Source organism: Macaca nemestrina, chromosome X (assembly GCF_043159975.1).
Source record: "Macaca nemestrina isolate mMacNem1 chromosome X, mMacNem.hap1, whole genome shotgun sequence".
NCBI classification, from domain to species: Eukaryota; Metazoa; Chordata; class Mammalia; order Primates; family Cercopithecidae; genus Macaca; species Macaca nemestrina.
The window spans coordinates 126,628,118-126,645,361 of NC_092145.1; the positions used below are offsets into that span (position 1 = coordinate 126,628,118).

General features: G+C 38.7%; 2 long non-coding RNA genes across 2 annotated transcripts in view; one reads left to right on the plus strand and one right to left on the minus strand.

Annotated features, from left to right (window-relative positions):
- The window catches only part of LOC139360891 (uncharacterized), a 33,767-nt gene extending 29,634 nt beyond the window's left edge, over window positions 1-4,133 (plus strand). The window contains exons 3-4 of the long non-coding RNA XR_011618449.1: window positions 1,665-1,744; window positions 3,968-4,133. This is a non-coding gene — a long non-coding RNA (uncharacterized lncRNA). The remainder of the gene's footprint in view (window positions 1-1,664; window positions 1,745-3,967) is intronic.
- Window positions 1-17,244, minus strand: part of LOC105490345 (uncharacterized) — an 848,896-nt gene that overhangs the window by 743,446 nt on the left and 88,206 nt on the right. The window lies entirely within an intron of this gene.

The window sequence follows — 17,244 nt, forward strand, 5'->3', positions numbered from 1 at the left end:
AAGACAATATGAGGGGTGGTCTCCTCCCTTAGGTCTATATTATTTCCAATGTGCAACATTATTTTAAATAATGGAATGTATCTTATGCAGAATCCTGATATATAAATAAAATTGATTGGGTGATCCTATCTTTCAGTTATATTTTTCTAGAGTGGTATGCAACATGAATTTAATATGTGTATCAGTCCATTCCCACACTGCTGTAAAGAATGACCTGAGACCAGGTAGCTTACAAAGAAAAGAGTTTTAATTGACTCATAGTTCTGCAGGCTGTACAAGAAGCATGGCTGGGAGGTCTCAGGAAACTCACAATCATGGTGGAGGGCAAAGGGGAAGAGAATACATCTTCACATGCTGGAGCAGGAGAGAGAATGAAGGGGGAAGTGCTACACACTTTTAAACAACCAGATCTTGTGAGAACTCACTGTCTAGAATTCAGACTCATATTATCTCTGAATTCCTAGTTGTAAGATTCATGACGAGAACAGTAAGGAGGAAATCTGCCCCCATGATCCAATCACCTCCCACCAGGTCCCTACTCCAACACTGGGGATTAGAATTCAATACAAGATTTGGGTGGTAACACAGAGCCAAACCATATCAGTATACTCAAGAGAAAACCCAGCTATACAGAAACGGGCTAAAGTGAACATAGTAGGGACACAAAATAAATATAGCATATTAAAAATAATGACACATTGGTGAAAAATATCCATAATGAAAATTAAAATGTCAGAAAAGATGAATGAGTTATAAATGAATCTGAGATTTCACATTTAGCTATAAAGAGAATCCATTCTGTTGTAGAAGGAAGAAATCATGATACTCAGGCAGATCATTAGTCCTGTTATAGTCATAGAATCAGAATTTTAGAAACAGGAAATACTTTATTGATCAGTTTGTTCATTCTAATAATTTTAGAGATTACAAATCAACATTTAATAATTTGAGATGTACATTTGAGATATTTCTGTATGCCAAGCAGTCAAAATAACAGCATACCCTGCCCTCATAGAGCTTACACTACATTAAAAGAAAAACAATGAACTAACAAACAAACTAAATTGCTATATAAATGTTGGAAAGTGATAAGTGCTAAAAGACAAAACCAGAACTGCTGGATTGGAAGTAAGTGGAGGGTAACCTTTTAAATAGGATGGAAAAATAAGGGCCCCTCAAATTAGTTACATTCAAGTAAAACCTAAAGAATGTGAGGGAGCAAGCTATGGATAAAAGGGAACCATAGGAACAAGTCTCTGAGATGGGAATATTCCCCAATTCTTACAAAAATAAAAGGTTAAGTTACATGTTCAAAAACCCAGTTTTAGTTAGAGACAGAGACAACTCAATAATTCAGTCTCTAGATTCCCAGCGTAGTTTTTTCCACACTACCTAATGAACTTTAGTTGTTGGTAGAATATCACTATGCAATTGCCCTAAAAGCAGTTAGAGGACCAGCCCTAGATATGTACATTTATAAACTGTTAAAGTAAATAAATGAAGGAACTAACAGAAAGGGCAAACTCTCCTTGACAGACAAATGCCTTTTTAGTCTTGCTAACACCTACAATTTTCATCTGTAGGAATTGGCGAAAGATTTCAGTTTGAATAATGTCCATTCAATTCTGAAATGTGACTCCCAGATTTTTTATTTATTTTTGCAGCCCCAGGATGACAGAGTGATTTGTCATAGACATAAATATCACTTCTTCTCTTTGCTAAAGAAATCCACAAGAAGAGCATGGTAATATAATCATTAATTCTGCATATTTTTAATTTTTTTCTTTATGTTAAAATATGATATCATTTTGACAATATAAGGGTATTAAGACATCATATAGTCACTTACTGGCTAAAATAAAAAAGATAAAAAATAACAAATGTTGACCAGGATATGAAACAACCAGAACTCTTACATACTTCTGGTGATAGTCTAAATTGACACATGTAATTTTTATGGTTGGCAGTATTAAAGATGAATATATGCATATCCTGTGATGCAAAATTTGCTCCCCTCTATACTTAACAATTTGCATATATTCACCTAAAGAAATGTACAAAATGTTCATGGAAGCACTATTCATAGTGGCTCTAATTGGAAATTACCTAGGTGCCTATCAAGAGTGAATGGAATAGTAAATTGTCATATTTGTACAATGGAAAACCATACAGCAATAGAAAGAAAAAAAAAAAAAAAAAACACAGTACAACATGCACCAATGCAGATAAACCTAATTTCACTTACACCACAAAAATGTCCTTCTGAGCCCTCCAAACTCTTTCAAACTTTGCCCACACTCAGTTCCAAAGCCACTTCCACATCTTCACGGGTCTTTATGTCAATACTCACTCATGGTCCAATTTTCTGTGTTAGTCCGTTTTTGAATTGCTATAAGGAAATATCTGAGGCTGGGTAATTTACAAAGAGATTTTTTTTTTTTTTTTGGCTTGCCATTCTCTAGGCTGTACAGAAAGCATGGCACCAGCATTTTCTCTTAGTGAGGGCTCAAGAAACTTTCACTCATGGTGGAAGAAGGTGAAAGGGAAGCAGGTACATCAAACGGTAAAAGTGGGAGCAAAAGAGAGAGGGGAGCAAGAGTGAGAGGGGGAAAGTGCCACACTCATTTTAAACAACCAGTTCTCACATGAACTACCAGAAGGAGAACACATTACCATGGGGATGGTGCCAAGACATTCATAAGGGATCTACTGTCAAGACCCAAACACTTCCCACTAAACCCACCTCCAATATTGGAGGTCACATGTGAACATGAAATTTGGAGAAGACAAAACATGCAAATCATGTAATTCAAAATAGCTTAGATACGAAAACAACCTAAGCATCTTTGTACAGATAAATGAAATGTTTATATATATATATGTGTGTGTGTGTGTGTGTGTTTATATATGTTTATATATATATAAGTGTGTGTATATATGTATATACGTATATACATATATAAAATTAGCTGTTACTCAGCCATAAAAATAAGAAAACTACGCCATTTGTGACAATATAAGTGAAACTGGAGTATTTTATGTTAAGTGAAATAAGCCACATACAGAAAGACAAACAAAGCATGATCTCACTTATACATGGAACCTAATAAAGTCAAACTTTGCTGGGCGTGGTGGTTCAGGCCTGTAATCCCAGAACTTTGGGAGGCCCAGGTGGGCAGATCACTTGAGGTCGGGAGTTAGAGACCAGCCTGGCCAACATGGTGAAACCCCATCTCTATGAAAAATACAAAAATTAGTTGGGCGTGGTGGCACAGGCCTGTAATCCCAGCTACTTGGGAGGCTGAGGCAGTAGAATCACTTGAACCTGGGAGGCGGAGGTAGCAGTGAGCCAAGATTGCGCCACTGCACTCAAGCCTGGGCTACAGAGTGAGACTCTGTCTCAAAACAATAAATAAATAAAGTCAATCTCATATAAACAGAGTAGAAGGGTGCTTGCCAAGTGTCAGAGGTAGGTAAATTGGTAGATGTTGTTAAATTATATGTATTTTCTATTATAAGTTTTGGAGATCTAATGTACAGCATGGTAACTATATTTAACAATAATGTATTGTATACTTGAAATTTGCTAACAGAGTAGATCTCAAGTGTCCTCACCACAAAAAAGAAAAAAAAGGTAACTGTGAGGTGGTGACTATATTAACTTGAATTGATTTTGATAATCATTTCACCATGTGTATGTGTACTGAAACAACATATTGTATGTCATAAATATATATGTGTGCAAATCACTTTTATTTCTGTCATCAAACTTATAAAGTATAAAATTATTATAACTATAAAACTATGTTATTGAATACAAAAAGTAAAAAGATGTAATTTGTGATATTAACACAAAGTGGGGGAGATGTAAAATGGCAGAGTTTCTGTACACTGATGTAGTTACATAGTTATCAGATTAAAATAAATTGTCATAAGTATAAAATGCTTTTTATATGTTTTTTATAAGTTCCTGGAAACCTCAAAGAAAATACTCACAGATGGCATAGAACAGAAAATGAGAAAATACTGGAAAGATGTCACTACAAAATATCAACAAAACACAAAGGAAGGCAGCAAGAGAATAAAAGGGGAAGAAAATAGCTACATCAAGAAAGTAAACAGTACCAAAATGAGTGCAGGCAAGTCCTTCCCTATCAATAATTCCTTTACATGTAAATGTATTAAACTCTCCAATCAAAAGAGGTACAGTGGTTGATAGGAAAAGAATAAAACAATATCAAACTATATGCTGTCTATAAGACACTCACTTTAGATTGAAGGACACACATAGACTGAAAGTAAAAGGGAAAAAGTTGTTGCAAGCAAATGGCATCAAAAGAGAGTATAGGTTGCCATACTTACACAAAAAGTACTTTAAGTGAAAACTCTTACAAGAACATAATGATAAATGGGTCATTTATCTGAGAATATATAACAATTATAAATACATATATGCATTTAACATAAGAGAACCCAAATATATAAACATTGACATAATTAAGTGAAGACATAGTAAAACAATAATAGAATATTTCAAATCCAAAATTAAATAATGAAAATAAACAGTTTAATGAGGAAATAAAGGATTGAAAAATACTAACAGGTCAAAAGACATATTACATTGAACAGCAACAGAATACACATTCATCTCAACAGCAAATGAAACATCTTCCAGGATAGATCACATGGTAGGTCACAAAGCAAATCTTAACAAATTAAGAAAATTGAAATCCTAACAAGTACCTTTTCCAAACACAATGAAATGAAACTAGAAAGCAATAGTTGAAACTTGGAAAATTCACAAATATATTGAAATTAATCAACACAGTTTTGAACAACAAATGTACAAAATGAAATCACAAAAATAATTAGAAAACATCTTCAGACTAATGAAAACAAAAAAAATACAACATACCAAAAGTTATGGAATGCAGCAAAAGCAGTACTATGAGGGACACTAACGGCAGTAACTACAACCATTGAATAAGAAGAAGGATCTCAGATAAACAACCTAACTCTGCACCTCAAGAAAGCAGGGGGGAAGGAAAGATGGTCAACTAGACACAGACAAGTGAAGAGCTCCCATGGAGAGACTGAGGCAATGGGTATCCTTTCAACAGATCTTCAGAGGGAAGGCACTGAAAGTGGACAGAGGAAAGACACAGGAGCTGGGATTAAGGGGGAGAAAGTTGGAAACCCTGCATGGGCTGCCACACACTGGGATTCATTTTTGCACCACAACCGCTTCAGGAGAAAGGGTGAGTTGAACTGGCAAGGAGCAACCCACTCTCACCACAGGCCTCTGGAAGTCTGCGAAGGAGACCCATCGTCCAGAACGGACACTTGAGGTGGCAGAGGTGGCAGGGAGAACTGCTTAGAGAATTGGTGGAACAGTAAGACCACTGATGTAGAGCACAGAGGCTTTGGTGCAGGGGTGTCTGTAGTTGAGCATGGCCAGCGATAACCATCCCTATAGGCTTGACTTGCTCCCATAGGGGACTTTAGCCCTAGGGGAACTGTCGGACCCAATCTCTGCTGAGCGGTCTTGCTCATCCAATGGGCCTGGTCCAACCTGAGCACTCCTTGGTCTTCCCAGAGCCCCAGCCTGGCCACACCTGCTTACAGGTCAGTCTTGAGAGCCCTGGGGGCCCACACCATAGCTTCTGTGCTGGCGGACTATGGCTTACCAGCATAGAGCTCCAGCAAGGCAGCCCCTAGGGCTGTGCACCACCCCAGATGTACCTTCCCCATACTGCAGCTGGTGCGTGTTTGCAAGAGTGGGTTTTGTTTACCCGTCCCACCAGCACACATGAGTGTAGTCTCCTCCCTCTGTCCCTGGGGACCACCATTGCAGTTGGAGTCTTGGCAGGCACAAAACCAGCAAGCCCTACCTCCACCAGCATCCAGCCCTTGCGCTAATACTTTGAAGAGAACAGAGGATCCTCTCACACCCTGAGGGATCACTCCTGTGTGTGATCAGCTTCCTTGCTTGTGCCACTGTGGTGAATGTCTGCAGTGATGCACCCACCCCTATATCCACTAGCATTCTGCTGAAGCTGCTGCACCTTAACACTGCCAGCGCAGTGGACTCCAAACCTCAAGGAGCCAGAGAACAAAGTCGGGGCTCAATACAAGTCCCCCAGAGTTAGAGCACACAGCCCAGGAGTTGAGAACTGAGTGTTTGCCTTCTAACATGTCCCAGAAACAAAGCCAGTTGGGTCAATCAACCTTATGCCACAATCACACACTCAAGATAATCAAATAGGAGAAAATAAAAGAAAAACCCATCCAAAGGTCAGCGGTCTCAAAGATTGAAGTCAGAGAAGCCCACAAAGATGAGAAACAATCAGCACAAGAATGCTGAAAATTCAAAAAGCCATCTTTGACAAACCCACAACCAACATCAAAGCGAATGGGAAAAAGCTGGAAGAACTCCCCTTGAAAACCAGCACAAGACAAAGATTCCCTCTCTCACTACTTGTATTCAACATAGTATTGGAAGTGCTCACCAGGGCAATCAGACAAGAGCAAGAAATAGGGGATATCCAAATAGGAAGAGAGGAAGTCAAACTATCCCTGTTTGCAGGCAAAATGATCCTACATCAAGAAAACCCCATAGTCTCAGTCAAAAAGCTTCTTAAGCTAACAAACAACTTCAACAAAGTCTTAAGATACAAAAATCAATGTGCAAACATCACTAGCATTTTTATACACCAACACCAGTCAAGCTAAGAGCCCAATCAAGAATGTACAACCCTTCACAATGGACACAAAATGAATAGAATACTTAGGAATACAGCTAACAAGGAAAGTGAAAGATCTCTACAAGGACAACTACAGACCAGTGTGGAAGGAAATCAGAGATGACACAAACAAATGAAAAAAATTCCATGCTCATTGATAGAAAGAATCAATATTGTTCAAATGGCCATACTTTTCAAAGCAATTTATAGATTCAATGCTATTCCTATTAAACTACCATTGACATTCTTCACAGAACTAGAAAAACTATTTAAAAATTCATATGGAACCAACAAAGAGCCAAAATAGCCAAGGCAATCCTATGCAAAAGGAACAAACCTGGAGGCATCACCCTACCTGACTTTAATCTATACTACAGGGCTACAGTAGCCAAAACAACATGACACTGGTACAAAAACAGGCACAGAGACCAATGGAACAGGACAGAGAACTCAGAAATAAGACTGCATACCTACAACTATCTGATCTTTGACAAATCTGACAAAAACAAGCAATGGGGAAATGATTCCCTTTTCAATAAATAGTGCTAAGATAACAGGCTAACCATAAGGACAAGATTTAAATTGGACCCCTTCCTTATACCAGATACAAAAAATAACTCAAGATAGATTAAAGACGTAAATATAAAACTCAAAACTATAAAAATCTTGGAAGTAAACCTAGCAATATCATTCAGGAAGTAGTCACAGGCAAATGTTTCATGACAAAGATGCCAAAAGCAATTAGAACAAAAGCAAAAATTGAGAAATGGGATCTAATTAAACAAAAGAGCTTATGCACAGCAAACAACACTATCAACAGCACAAACAGATAACTTACAAAATGGGAAAAAACATTTAGACAAAAGTCTAAAATCCAGCATCTATAAGGAACTGAAACAAATTTATTAAAAAAACTAACAACCTCTTTAAAAAGTGGGCAAAGGATATGAATAGACACTTTTCAAAAGAAGACATATATGTGACCAACAATCACATGAAAAAAAGCTCTACATCACTGATCATTAGAGAAATGCAAATCAGAGCCACAATGTGACACCATCTCACACCAGTCTGAATGATCATTATTATAAAGTCAGAAAATAACAGGTGCTGGCATTAGACAGATTGTCAAGGCTGAAAACTGGCAAAGATATTCCTGAAGTTAAACTCAACACTTGACCAACTGGATCCAATAGATATCTTTAGGATACTACACCCAACATACACAGAATATACACTCTTCTTATCTACTCATGGCACCTATCCTAAGACCAACCAAATGCTTGGCTATAAAGCAAGTCTCAACACATTTCAAAAAGAAATCACAATAAGCACACTCTCACACCACAGTGCAATAAAAAATAGAAAGCAATTCCAAGAGGATATCTCAAAATCATACAATCACATGGAAGTGAAATAACTTTTTCTTCAATGACTTTTGGGTAAAGAACAAAATTAAGGCAGAAATCAAAAACTAGTTTGAAATTAATAAAAAAGAGACATGATATAACAGGATCCTTGAGAAACAGCTAAATCAGTATTACAAGAAAAGCTTACAGTACTATATTCATCCATTTTCACACTGCTATCAAGACACACCTGAGACTGGGTAATTTATAAAGAGAGGTTTAACTGACTCACACTTCCACATGGTTGGGGAGGCCAAACTTACAATCGTGGCAGAAGGGGAAGAGGCACGTCTTACATGGCAGCAGGCAAGACAGAACGAGTGTGTGTGAGTGCAGAAAAATACTACCATTTATAAAACCATCATATCTGAGTATTTACTCACTATCACAAGAACAGCATAGGGAAAACTGACCCCATAATCAAATCACTTCCCACCACATCTCTCCCTCAACACCTGGGGTTTACAATTCAAGATGAGACTTGGGTGAGGACACAGCCAAACCATATCAAGCACTAAACACCTACATCAAGAAGATAGAAGGATCTCAAATTAAGAACCTAATGTCACACCCAGAGGAACTAGAAAAATAAGAGTAAACCAAAATCTAGCAGAAGAAAATAAACAACCAAAATTCAGTTCTTCGAGAAGAACTGAAAATTGAGACATTAAAATACAAAAAATCAATAATACCAAAATCTGTTTTCTGAAAGAATAAATAAGAATAGACCACTAGCTTGAATAACAAAGGGAAAAAAGAAGATCCAAATAAGCACATCAGAAACAACAAAGCTACAATATAATTAACTCCATAGCAAAAAAAAAAAAATCCTCAGAGACAATTATCAACTCTTATAAGCACACAAACTGCAAAAACTAAAAGAAAATAAATGGGTAAACTCCTGGAAACACCTAACATCCCATTATTGAGCCAGAAAGTAACTGAACCACTGAACCAACCAATAACAAGTTCTAAAATTGAATCACTAATAAAAAAAACCTACCATCCAGAAAAAAGCTATGGGCATGATGGAGCCACAGCCAAATTCTACCAGACATGCAAAGAACTAGTACCAAAAATCCATAGGACAATCTTTCTTAATTTTTTTTTTTGTTTTTTTTTTTGTTTTTTTTTTTTTGTTGAGACGGAGTCTTGCTCTGTCACCCAGGCTGGAGTGCCGTGGCTGGATCTCAGCTCACTGCAAGCTCCGCCTCCCGGGTTTACGCCATTCTCCTGCCTCAGCCTCCCAAGTAGCTGGGACTACAGGTGCCCGCCACCTCGCCCGGCTAGTTTTTTGTATTTTTTTAGTAGAGACAGGGTTTCACTGTGTTCGCCAGGATGGTCTCGATCTCCTGACCTTGTGATCCGCCCGTCTCGGCCTCCCAAAGTGCTGGGATTACAGGCTTGAGCCACCGCGCCCGGCCTCTTTCTTCATTTTTAACCTTTTAAGCTATGTACTCGTTTCTGTAACTGTAATTAATCATGAAGAGATAAATATTCGAATGGGATACAGCAAACTGAATGCAATATTTTTTGACTTCTGTATAAACATAAATGTGAAAGTATGCCTAGTATGTACTTAAATACCATTTATAATCCCACAGATAACCTCTTTACATTCTTTTAAACACAGACTTTCATTCTCTGTAAAAGATTCTCTATAAATCCCACAGAGATTGTTAGTTGAGTAAAATGGACTGAATTTTATCAGAAACTATTAAGATCTTTTCTTGTTAATAAGCAAAGAAGCAACTGAAAATGGCTCTCCACCAGTAAAGATGTGAAGTTCCACTTCCTCTCTATTATACAAACAACATGTTAACAACCATTTTCTATAAAAGAGCAAAATATATTTTTAAAACAATGGCCTGGAAACTTTGGAAGGAACACCGTGGGAAGCCACTAAGGCTACCATTAGCAGTGAGATAACAGCCTACTAGCATCCCAAAGCAACAAAAAGCAGCCCAGCATGTAACTTATGGTCCAATTTGATCATGGAGATGGGAAAGCAATGCATTTCTGAACCAGACCCCATAAAATGAAGCATTTTATGTTAATATCATATTAATTCTACAAGAAGTTTGTGCTTCTCCAAAATGTGGCTTTTTGGGTTAATGATAGTCAACACTTATCAAATAACTATAGCATGAATCTAGAGAGTCATTTATCTCAGATCATGGATTTGTTAATAAATTCAGATGACTTGAGATTAGTCCCCAGAAGCTATAAGGATGTACTTCATCCAAGAACTCACCCAGAAGTAAATAAAATTAGATACTATAAGTGTCAATTTTAGATAGAAATGTCACTCAAGATAATATTAGCAACAAGAAACAAGTCCCTTAAAATTGAAATGAATCTAGGCTCAGAAAATTTTCTCTCCTAAATGTAACTTTCAAGGGGATTTCTTCCATAATTTGTGGTTTTGTCTAATGTTTTAGTCAGGAAACTAAATCAAAATTTATTCAAACTCTTTTCTCACAGAGTTTGGTCCCTTTGAACTGATATTTTATAATTTAGAAAAAATATTTTAAAGTCACTACATAGTTTAAATTTTCTCATCTCTACAATGTAAATCTAGATCTTTTTCTAATACAGAAAACTCCCATTTATTAAATGATAGGTAGGGATCAGAATACTCAAGGCCTTACAATTTTGGAGTTTATCCTAAGGATGATATGTTTGAAAATTATAACAAACAATATTTACTGAACACTCAATTACATACCAAGTATTATAACAAGTTCCATGGACTGCCTTATTTACAAAAACCTTATGAGACAGGTACTATTTTACAGATGGAGAAAGAAATATTCATTAAGAAGTAATTTGAAGAAGCTCATATAATCAGTGAATACCCAAGTGGGGTTTCAACTTTGGCTAATAGAAACCACAAAACATAATCTTAACAGCTCTATTAGTCAGATATTTGCTATGCACTTCTCAAATATATATGGCATACTTAGTACAAAAAATGTAAAAAGATCACACTAGATTCTGTTTCTTCATGTCTATTATCTTTTGATTGAATTATAAATTTAAAGCTATTCATATGAAAGTCTTAAAAGATTTTCTTTTAATTAAAAAATGATTGTAGATTTATAAGCAAGAATAAATTGATAAGAAAAGTGCAGTTTATTTAAGTTTATTGTTGTTTTCTATAAACAGATAAAGCACTGTATAGGAGGGGGATTCACAATGTCTAAATAGAGGTGACCGGGACTTGCCTCCTCCGACAAAGAACAACTAACGGTGAGCTAATCGCACTATTATATAGAGCTTCTAAGAGAGAACACTGGAATTCCCCAGTGAAGTGACAGGGAAACTCTGAGGCACAGAACAAGAGGGAAGCAAAGCAGCCAGCCCTGCTGGAATTGGCTTGTAGCCAGGAGGAACTCTCTATTGCTGGGAAAAGGTAAGCAAGATGTCTCCAGCCATCAAAATTCGCACTGTGGATTCTTAGAATTGTAGCCACAGGAGAGCACCTGCAGGCCCTAAGGTTAGTATGCAGAGGTGCGTGGAATCCACGTGATGGTGTTGTTCCAGAGAGAAAGCTCGCACTGAGTCCCACACAGCCCCTGAGACCCGTACCTGCAGCACAGTGCCATTTTGAGAGTCCAGCACCCCAGACTGCATCCTGCCCTAGGGTCCAATAATCCCTGCATTTCTTCATTTCTGAAACCCCACTGACATCTCTCCACATCCACTCAGAGGGTTGCAGCATCACACTGCCAACTGAATCCAGTGGTGCAGGAGGGTCGCCAGCACTCTAGCTCACACAGTGTCTTACACTCTGGGTAGTGGATGATGCAGTCCATCTGGAAGGCTGCCTCCAGGATAAAGGGAACCAACGTGTATGCTCCCCAGATCCTGAGACTTGTTTGCCTGGGACCATTGCCATTGATAGCAACCCTTCCCCTACCAATGGCAGGACCACCAGGCACCTGCAAATGCCTCCAGGGGAACTGGGAATCAATCTAATACATCCATCAGTACTAAAGCCCACTCATGCTGATCAGTGGCCTGAGAATAAATCTGCACCACTGACGACCACTACTGCCACCAGAGACCCAGTAAACCATCTGGAGGCTTAGGGATCAACCTGCCCTGCCTGCCACATCAGGCACTTGTACACATGATCCAGGGACATGAGGACAGATGTGTTCCACCCACCATCACCACCCCCCAGTGCCCACAAACATAATCTGAGGCCTAGAGATAAATCCATCCTGCCATTGGATGCTGGTGCCCTTGCACATTCTCAAGAGCTTGAGGACAGGCATGTACCACTCAACATGACCACCACCCACAAATGTTATCTGGGTTCCTGGGTAGTAGTGCAGCCCAGCAACCACCACTGGTAACCAACCACACCTTATGGGGACCTAAAAATAGGCTCATTCAAGCCACAAGTGACTGTATGCACATCCCCGGGGCCAAGTGACAAGTCTACCCAGCCTACTGCCACTCTCCTTTAGGCACCACCTCATGGCCTTGGAATAGTCTGTCTAGCCTGCTGCCGCCACTATTGGTGCTCATGTGCTCTGCTCAGGGACCCAACAGTTGACCTACCACTGCTACTGCCACTGCTGATGCCTGGGCAACACGGTGAAACCCCGTCTCTACTAAAATACAAAAAATTAGCCAGGCATGGTGGCACGCATGTGTAATCCCAGCTACTCGGGAGGGTGAGGCAGGAGAATAGCTTGAACCTGGGAGGTGGAAGTTGCAGTGAGCCGAGACTGAACCACTGCACTCCAGCCTGGGTGACAGAGTGAGACTCCAACTCCAAAAAATAATAAAAAACAAAATAAATGCCTGAAAATAAAAAAGAAATAATGTTATCAAAAAAGCTCAGTAAGCTACAAGACAATACAGAAAAATAATACAAAGACAGCAGAAAAACAATTCAGGATACAAACGAAAAATTCAACAAAGAAATAGACATCTTAAAAAAGAAACACATGGGAACTCTAGAACTAAAAAATTAATGAATATAATAAAAAAATACAAACAAGAAAACATATGAGAGAGAGGGGAAGCAAGGTGGCAGAATAGAATGCTCAACTGATAGTCCATGTGAAGACACCAGTTTTACAACTATCTATACAGAAAAGAAAAAAATATATGCCTTCATAAGAAACAAAAATCAGGTGAGCCCTCATAGTACTGGTTTTAACTTCATATCACTGGGATAGACACCGAGGATATAGAAAAAGTAGTCTTGAATCATTGACATGACCACTTTCCTACCCCCCAGCAGGATTGGCATGGTGTGCAGAGCATCTCAGGGTACTGTGGGAGAGAGAGCATAGTAATTGTGAGACATGGAACTCAGAGCTGTGCCGTTAGAGCAGAAAGGAAAACCAGACCAAACTCAGCTGACTCCTGCCCATGGAAGGAGCATTTCTAGCTAAAGGGAACTTGCCATCCCAATGGTCAAAATTTGAGTTCTTACATATCTTGCTCACCACTGAGGGCTAAAGTGCTCTGGGTCTAAAAGTAAACCTCAAAGACAGGAGAGGCCACAAGGACTGTGACTCTGAGGCAAGTCCTAGTGATGAACTGGGCCAAGAGACAGTGAACTTGGTTGTTGGGGGCGGGGAGCGGGGGGCATTGGGGGTGGCCTGTAACTTACTGAGACACCAGCTGGGGTGGCTAAGGAAGTGCTGACATTACTCCTCCCCTAACCCCAGGATGCACAGCTCACAGCTACAAAAGACACCTCTTCCTTCTATTTGAAAGGAGAGAAAAGACTGGGCAGGACTTTGTCCTGCATTTTGGATACCAGTTCAGTCACAGTATAGGGTACCAGTAAGAGACATGAAGACCCTGTTCCAGGCACTAGCTACTAGAAGAAATTTCTAGATAACATCTGAGATGCAAGGGAACCCATTGACTTGAAGGGAAGAACCCATTCCTGGCAGTATACATCATTTGTTAACTAAAGAGCTCTTGGGCCCTGAATAACCAGCAGTGATACCCAGGTACCATGTTGAGGGCCATGGATGAGCCTCTAAGACATACTGGCTTCAGGTGAGACTCATTGCTCTACCAGCTATGGTGGCTATAGGGCAAAATTCTTTCTTCTTGAAAAAAGCAGAAGGAAAAGTAAAGGGCACTTGGTCTTGCACCTTAGGTACCAGCTCAGCTGCAGGATGGTAGAGCAACAAGTGAGCTCTCAGGGTCCCCAATTCCAGAACAGGGGGCTTAAATGGCATTTATGGACCTGTCCAGGGTCAGATGGGAGCTCACTGCCCTGAAGAATGACTAACAGGCCAGGCAGCATTCACCAGAAACTGACTTAAGAGCCCTTGGGCCTTAAAAATACATTGGTGTTGGTCTGCAGTACTCTCTGTTGCCTGTGGTGGCAGTGACTATGGAGTGAGGCTCCTCTGCATTTGGAAAAATGTGAAGAGAGTGGAAAGGACTGTGCCTTATGGTTTCAGTGCCAACTCAGCTGCAGTATAATAGAACATGAAGTAGATTTCTAAGGATTTGACTCTAGTCCCTGACCACCGAGCAGCACCACTGGACCAACCTGGGACCTCAGGGAATTTGTCACTCTGAAGAAATGGATATAGACCTGGCTGACTTTGATACCTGCTGATTATAAAGCCCGAGTCTTGAGTGAACATTGGCAGTAGCCAGGAAATGGTTACAGCAGGCGTTGGGTGAGACCAAGCACTGTGCTGGCTTCAGGTCTGATCCAGTGCAGCCATAGTGCTGGTGGCCACAGGGGTGCTTGTATCACTTCATCCCTAGCTTTAGGTAGTTCAGATCAGAGAGAGAGAAGCTTCATTTGTTTTGGAAAAAGTAAGGGAAGAGAATATATGTCTCTGCCTGGTAAACCAGAGAATTCTCCTGGATCTTGTCCAAGACCATAAAGATAGTACCTTTACGAGTCTGCAAGAACCACACTGGTACTGGGCATAGGGTATTCCCTAAAGCAGATACAGCTTAGATCACAACACCCAAGTCATTTCAAATATCTAAAAAGATTTCCTAAGAATAATGGCTACAAATAAGCCCAGAAAGTAAAACCTACAATAAATACCTAACCCTTCAATGCCTAGACACAGAAGAATATCTACTACCATCAACATCATCCAGGAATACATGACTTCACAAAATGAACAAAATAAGACACCAGGGACCAGTAATGGAGAAACAGAGATATGAGACTTTTCAGAAAGATAATTCAAAATAGCTGTGTTGAGGAAACTCAAAGACATTTAAGATAACAGAGAGATGGAATTAATAATTCTATCAGATAAATTTAACTAAGATATTGGAGTAGTTAAAAATAATCAAGCAGAAATTCTGGAGCTGAAAAATGTCATACAGTGTGCAACTGGCATACTGAAGAATGCATCAGAGTCCTTTAATAGCAGTATAGATCAAGCAGAAGAAAGTATTAGTGAGCTAGAAGATGGGCTAATTGAAAATATAGTCAGAGGAGACAAAAGGAAAAGAAATAAAAAGCAATGAAGCACACCTATAGGATCTAGAAAATAGCCTCAAAATAGTAAATCTAAAAGTTATTGGCCTTAAAGAGAGAGTAGATAAAAAGACAGCAGTAGAAACTTCATTCAACGGGATAATAAAAGAGAACTTAACAAACCTAAAGAAAGATATAAATATTTAAGTACAAAAAGGTTATAGAACACCAAGCAGATTTAACCCAAAGACGACTACCTCAAGGCCTTTAATAATCAACCTCCCGGACAGGGGTGGTGGCTCACATATGTAATCCCAGCACTTTGGGAGGCCAAGGCAGGTGGATCACCTGAGGTCGGGAGTTCGAGACCAGCCTGAACAACATGGAGAAACCCTGTCTCTACTAAAAATACAAAATTAGCCTGGCATGGTGGCACATGCCTGTAATTCGAACTACTCGGGAGGTTGAGGCAGGAGAATTGCTTGAACCCGGGAGGCGGAGGTTGTGTTCAGCTGAGATTGCGCCATTGCACTCCAGCCTGGGTAACAAGAGCAAAACTCTGTTTCAAAGAAAAAAAAAAATCAAACTCCAAAAGATCAAGGATAAAGAAAGTATCCTAAAAGTAGCAAGATAAAATATATAAGTATCATACAATGAAGCTCCAATACATCTGGCAGCAGACTTTTCAATGGAAACTTTACAGGCCAGGAGAGAGTGGCATGGCATATTTAACGTGTTAAAGAAAAAAAAAAGACTTAGTCTAAAATGGTACATCTGCTGATAACATTGTTCAAACATGAAGGAGAAATAAAGACTTTCCCATACAAACTATAGCTAAGGAATTTCATCAATGCCAGACCTATCCTACAAAAAGTGCTAAAGGTAGTATTTCAATCAGAAAAAAAGGATGTTAATGAGCAGAGAGAAATTATCTAAAAGTACAAAACAAATTCAATGTCTCTTCAGAATAAAAATTCTCAAAAAACTGCTTATAGAATGAACGTATGTCAACTTAATAAAAGCTAAATAAAACAGACTCACTGCTAGTATTATACTAAATGGAGAAAACCTAAAATATTTTCCTCTAAGATTGGGAACATACCAAGGATGCCCACTTTCATCACTGTAATTCAACATAGTTAGAAGTCCTGGCTAGTGTAATCAGACAAGAAAAAGAAATAAAGGACATCCACATTGAAAAGGAAAAAGTCGAAGTATCCTTGTTTGCAGATGATATGATCTTATATTTAATAAAAACTAAAGATTGCACAAAACACTATTAGAACTGATAAATTCAGTAAAGTTACAGGATCCAAATCAAAATACAAAAATCAGTAGCATTTCTATACGTCAAGAGTGAACAATCTGAAAAAGACATTAAAAGATAATCTCATTTACAATAGCTATACATAAAATTAAATAAAATTAAACACCTAACAATTAACAAAGGAAGTAAAAGACCTCTATAATAAAAACTGTAAAACACTGATGAATAAATTGAAAAGGACACATAAAAATGAGGATATTTCATGTTCATTGATTTCAAGAATTAATACTGTTAAAATGTCCATATTACCAAAAGCAGTCTATAGACTAAATGCAATCCCTATCAAAATATCAAGGATATTCTTCACAGAAAAAGAAAAAAAAA